Source organism: Heterodontus francisci, chromosome 7, assembly GCF_036365525.1.
Source record: "Heterodontus francisci isolate sHetFra1 chromosome 7, sHetFra1.hap1, whole genome shotgun sequence".
Taxonomy (NCBI): Eukaryota; Metazoa; Chordata; class Chondrichthyes; order Heterodontiformes; family Heterodontidae; genus Heterodontus; species Heterodontus francisci.
The window spans coordinates 115,248,054-115,254,053 of record NC_090377.1 but is presented as its reverse complement, the minus strand read 5'-3'; the positions used below and the strand labels follow the sequence as shown (position 1 = coordinate 115,254,053).

Genomic DNA, 6,000 nt, shown 5'->3' with positions numbered 1-6,000 from the left:
GGAATTTTCTGGTAGGCTTTTATAAAAGGTCGGAGAATCCCGAATCTGTCAAAGTTGGGAAGCATGTTCCTGCCTCAGCAGTTGTGAAACTGACAATGCGATGTTTTTAAAAAGGTCAGTCTGCAAGAAGACAAAGGGAAATTTCCCATCTCCAGTCATGGACCCCTGGGGAGGTTGAGGAATGGCCCCGGGTACAGTTTAAACCCGCGGGCCAGATGGAAACCTTTGTTGAGCAGGATTCCGGCTGTATTTTGGAAAACCCTGCTATGGAAGATACTTGTAACATCCCAGAAATAGTCGTAAATCAGGAAATGGAAGGGAGGGAGGAACTCAAGAAAATTACAATCACCAGGGAAGAGGTACTGAACAAATTGTTGAGCTGCGGCTGACAAGTCCACGGCTCCTGATGGACTTTATCCTAGGGTCTTAAAAGAAGTGGCTAGTGAGATAGTTGATGCGTTGGTTTTAATTTTCCAAAATTTCCTAGATTCGGGGAAGGTTCCATTAGATTGCAGAATAGCCAATGTAACTCCTTATTCAAAAAGGGAGACAGAAAGCAGGAAACTACAGGCCAGTTAGCTTAACATCTGTCTTAAGGAAAATGTTAGAAGCTATTATTAAAGATGTTATAGCAGGGCACTTTGAAAAATTCAAGGTAATCATGCAGAGTCAACATGGTTTTGTGAAAGGGAAGTCTTGTTTAACCGATTTATTGGAGTTCTTTGAAGAAATAACATGTTGTGGATAATGGGGAACCGGTGGATGTACTGTACTTAGATTTCCAGAAGGCATTTGATAAGGTGCCACATTGAAAGTTATTGCGGAAAACAAAAGCTCATGGTGTAGGGGATAACATTTTGGCATGGATAGATGATTGGCTAGCGAACAGGAAACAGAGAGTAGGCATTAATGGGTCATTTTCTGGCTGGCAAGATGTACTGAGTGGTGTGCCACAGAGGTCAGTGCTGGGCCTCAACTTTTTACAATATTGAAAAATTACTTTGATGAAGGGACCGAAGGTATGGTTGCTAAATTTGCTGATGACACAAAGATAAGTAGGAAAGTAACTTGTGAAGAGGACATAAGGCTACAAAGGGATATAGATGGGTTAAGTGAGTGGGCAAAGATCTGGCAACTGGAGTATAATGTGGGTAAGTGTGAAATTGTCCATTTTGGCAGGAAGAATAAAAAAGAAGCATATTGTCTAAATGATGAGAAATTGCAGAGCTCTGAGATGCAGAGGGATCTGGGTGCTCTAGTGCATGAATCACAAAAGGTTAGTATGCAGGTACAGCAAGTAATTAGGAAAGCTAATAGAATGTTATCATTTATTGCAAAGGGAATTGAATACAAAAGTAGGGAGTTATACTTCAGTTATACAGGGCATTGGTCAAACCACATCTGGAATACAGTGTACAGTATTGGTCTCCTTATTTAAGGAAGGATGTAAATGCACTCGAAGCAATTCGGAGAAGGTTTGCTGGACTAATACCTGGAATGGGTGGGTTGTCTTATGAGGACAGGTTGGACAGGCTCAGCTTGTATCCGCTGGAGTTTAGAAGAGTAGGAGGTGACTTGATTGAAGATAATATAAGATCCTGAGGGGTCTTGACGGTGGATGTGGAAGGGATGTTTCCTCTTGTGGGAGAATCTAGAACTCAGGATGACTGTTTAAAAATAAGGGGTTTCCCATTTAAGGAGAATTTTTTTTCTCTCTCAGAGGGTGGAGAGTCTTTGCAACTCTCTTCCTCAAAAGGCAGTGGAAGCAGAATCTTTAAATATTTTTAAGGCAAAGATAGATAGATTCTTGACAAGCAAGGGGGTGAAAGGTTATTGGGGGTAGGTGAAAATGTGGAGTTGAGGTTACAATCAGATCAGCCATGATCTTGTTGAATGGTGGAGCAGGCCCGAGGGGCTGAGTGGACTACTCCTGCTCCTAATTTGTACGTTCATATGTTTTCAAATCACTCCATGGCCTTGCCCCTCCCTATCTCTGTAGACTCCTCCAGCCAATCAAGATATTTGTGTTTCTCTATTTCTGTCCTCTTAAGCATCCCCGATTTTAATCGCTCCACTATTGGTGGCTGTGCCTTCATTTGCCGTGGCCCCAAGCTCTGGAATTCCCTCCCTAAACCTTTCCACCTCTGAAGCAGTTCAGCAGTATTTTATTGGCTGCCAAGTGCTTTGGGATTTCCACAGGGGACAAAGGCCACAAGTCTTTTTTCTACAGGTGTTGAACCTGTTAATGAGGATTAAGTTGGTTCAAAAAGCCTGTGAACTGATGCGGGCTTGAGACGGGATGAGTGGGAGTTAGGCGTTGCTCTGCATTTCTCACTCCCTCTCGCTCTCCTGTGTCCTTGTTACCTGCGCCACTCATGGTAGCGCAACGCTCCCAGCATGCACAGCGCTGGTGGACTCGCCCTATTAACTCAACGGAGTCCGTGGGTTTAATAGAGAGGGTGCACGACTGCAGGGACTGCTGGCATGGGGCGCCCTCCATTACAGCCTCTGGGAAACGCGGTAGAGAAGCTGCAGGCCGCTTTCTGCAGCCATGGAGGGGACCGGAAAGCCGGAAGAAAGCAGCTGTAAGCAGCTTAGAGCCCACAGCAATCAGCAAACACCGTGACACCCTGGATCCCGGACTGTTTAGAGTGCGACACCGGCTGGATTCCAGCCGGCCCAGTTAGAGTGTGACACTCCCACCGTGAGCCAATCGGCCGCGCGGATGGCGGCGGGTCGCGGACCAATGGGAGAGGCGGATGGAGCGGGGTCCGGTGAGGGTGAGGGGGAGGGGAAGGGAAGGAGCCCGGCTCCTGGATGTTATTGAGCGCGAGGAATGCAGCCATCCGCCTGGAGCGGGTGCTACGCCGAGCCTGAGCACTGACGGCCCACAGTGGGGGAACCACACGGCCGGCCGCACAGGTGCGATCCGGGGCCCAACCGGGGGAAGGGAGGACATAGGCGCAATAGGTAGCGGAAAGGGCCCAGGTCTGGGCTAAGACCCAGAGACACAAGGACAGAGAGTGAGAGAACAGGGAATACAGAATTGATAGTAATACGGCGTGGGAACTATCATCCCGTGTGTGTGAGACTGTCATCCCGTGTGTGTGAGACTGTCATCCTGTGTGTGTCTGTCATCCTGTGTGTGTCTGTCATCCTGTGTGTGTGTGTGTCTGTCATCCTGTGTGTGTGTGTGTCTGTCATCCTGTGTGTGTGTGTCTGTCATCCTGTGTGTGTGTGTGTCTGTCATCCTGTGTGTGTGTGTGTCTGTCATCCTGTGTGTGTGTGTGTCTGTCATCCTGTGTGTGTGTGTGTCTGTCATCCTGTGTGTGTGTGTGTCTGTCATCCTGTGTGTGTGTGTCTGTCATCCTGTGTGTGTGTGTCTGTCATCCTGTGTGTGTGTGTCTGTCATCCTGTGTGTGTGTGTCTGTCATCCTGTGTGTGTGCGTGACTGTCATCCTGCGTGTGTGCGTGTCTGTCATCCTGCGTGTGTGCGTGTCTGTCATCCTGCGTGTGTGCGTGTCTGTCATCCTGCGTGTGTGCGTGTCTGTCATCCTGCGTGTGTGCGTGTCTGTCATCCTGCGTGTGTGTGTGAGACTGTCATCCTGCGTGTGGGTGTGTCTGTCATCCTGTGTGTGGGTGTGTCTGTCATCCTGTGTGTGTGTGTGTGTGTCTGTCATCCTGTGTGTGTGTGTGTGTCTGTCATCCTGCGTGTGTGCGTGTCGGTCATCCTGCGTGTGTGCGTGTCTGTCATCCTGCGTGTGTGCGTGTCTGTCATCCTGCGTGTGTGCGTGTCTGTCATCGTGTGTGTGTGTGTCTGTGTGTCTGTCATCCTGTGTGTGTGTGTGTGTGTCTGTCATCCTGTGTGTGTGTGTGTGTCTGTCATCCTGTGTGTGTGTGTGTGTGTGTCTGTCATCCTGTGTGTGTGTGTCTGTGTGTCTGTCATCCTGTGTGTGTGTATCTGTGTGTCTGTCATCCTGTGTGTGTGTGTCTGTGTGTCTGTCATCCTGTGTGTGTGTGTCTGTCATCCTGTGTGTGTGTGTCTGTCATCCTGTGTGTGTGTGTGTCTGTCATTGTGTGTGTGTGTCTGTCATCCTGTGTGTGTGTGTGTCTGTCATCCTGTGTGTGTGTGTGTCTGTCATCCTGTGTGTGTGTGTGTGACTGTCATCCTGTGTGTGTGTGTGTGACTGTCATCCTGTGTGTGTGTGTGTGACTGTCATCCTGTGTGTGTGTGTGTGACTGTCATCCTGTGTGTGTGTGTGTGACTGTCATCCTGTGTGTGTGTGTGTCTGTCATCCTGTGTGTGTGTGTGTCTGTCATCCTGTGTGTGTGTGTGTCTGTCATCCTGTGTGTGTGTGTGTCTGTCATCCTGTGTGTGTGTCTGTCATCCTGTGTGTGTGTGTGAGACTGTCATCCTGTGTGTGTGTGTGAGACTGTCATCCTGTGTGTGTGTGTGAGACTGTCATCCTGTGTGTGTGTGTGAGACTGTCATCCTGTGTGTGTGTGTGAGACTGTCATCCTGTGTGTGTGTGTGTCTGTCATCCTGTGTGTGTGTGTGTCTGTCATCCTGTGTGTGTGTGTGTCTGTCATCCTGTGTGTGTCGGTCATCGTGTGTGTGTGTGTGTGTGTGTCGGTCATCCTGTGTGTGTGTGTGTGTGTGTGTCGGTCATCCTGTGTGTGTGTGTGTGTGTGTCGGTCATCCTGTGTGTGTGTGTGTGTGTCGGTCATCCTGTGTGTGTGTGTGTGTGTGTGTGTGTCGGTCATCCTGTGTGTGTGTGTGTGTGTCGGTCATCCTGTGTGTGTGTGTGTGTGTGTGTGTGTCGGTCATCCTGTGTGTGTGTGTGTGTGTGTGTGTGTGTCGGTCATCCTGTGTGTGTGTGTGTGTGTGTCGGTCATCCTGTGTTTGTGTGTGTGTGTCTGTCTCTAATCCTGTGTGTGTCTGTAATCCTGTGTGTGTTTGGGTCTGTAATTCTGTGTCTGTGTGTATGTCTGTAATCCTGCGTGCGCGCGTGTCTGTTATCTGGCGCCTGTGTGTTTGTGTGTGTCTGTAATCCTGCGCATGTGTTTGTGTGCGTCTGTAATCCAGCGCCCGTGTGTTTGTGTGTGTCTGTAATCCTGCGCATGTGTTTGTGTGTGTCTGTAATCCTGCGCATGTGTTTGTGTGTGTCTGTAATCCTGCGCACGTGTGTTTGTGTGTGTCTGTAATCCTGCGCACGTGTGTTTGTGTGTGTCTGTAATCCTGCGCACGTGTGTTTGTGTGTGTCTGTAATCCAGCACCCGTGTGTTTGTGTGTCTGTAATCCTGCGCATGTGTTTGTGTGTGTCTGTAATCCTGCGCACGTGTGTTTGTGTGTGTCTGTAATCCTACGCACGTGTGTTTGTGTGTGTCTGTAATCCTGCGCACGTGTGTTTGTGTGTGTCTGTAATTCTGAGTGTGTTGGGGGGGTGGTTGCGGCAGGTCTACAATTGTGTGTGTGTGTGTGGGTCTAATCCTTTGTGTGTGTGGGTGGGTCTGTAATACTTTGTGCGCGTATGGGTGTGTCTGTAATCCCGTGTGCACGTCTGGGTGGGTCTGTAATCCCGTGTACGCATGTGGGTGGGTCTGTAATCCCATGTGCACCTGTGGGTGGGTATGTAATCCCGTGTGCGTGTGTGGGTGGGTATGTAATCCCGTGTGCGCGTGTGGGTGGGTATGTAATCCCGTGTGCGCGTGTGGGTGCATCTGTAATCCTGTGGGCATGTGTGGGTGCGTCTGTAATCCCGTGTGCGCATGTGGGTGGGTCTGTTATCCCGTGTGCGCGTCTGGGTGGGTCTGTTATCCCGTGTGGGTGGATCTGTTATCCCGTGTGCAGTGTGTCTGTTATCATTTGTGTGTTTTTTGACAGTTCATAAGTTTCCTGCTATCTGTCCGATCCCTTTTCAGTTAGCATGTTCTGTGCCTTCCGTGTGTGACCGTGAGCTGACATGTATGTATTTAATTATATTTTTAATTCTGCATTGT

At 49.2% G+C, this 6,000-nt stretch overlaps 1 protein-coding gene across 3 annotated transcripts in view; it reads left to right on the top strand.

Annotated features, from left to right (window-relative positions):
- The first annotated feature begins 2,502 nt into the window (after positions 1-2,502).
- The window catches only part of LOC137372248 (hyccin 2-like), a 58,554-nt gene continuing 55,056 nt past the window's right edge, over positions 2,503-6,000 (top strand). For 2 of the 3 annotated variants that reach the window (XM_068035935.1, XM_068035933.1), the window contains exon 1: positions 2,785-2,922. The gene's annotated coding sequence lies outside the window, so the exon portion shown is untranslated. Of the gene's footprint in view, positions 2,586-2,784; positions 2,923-6,000 lie in introns of those variants that run through there. The other variant, XM_068035934.1, reaches the window with a different exon arrangement.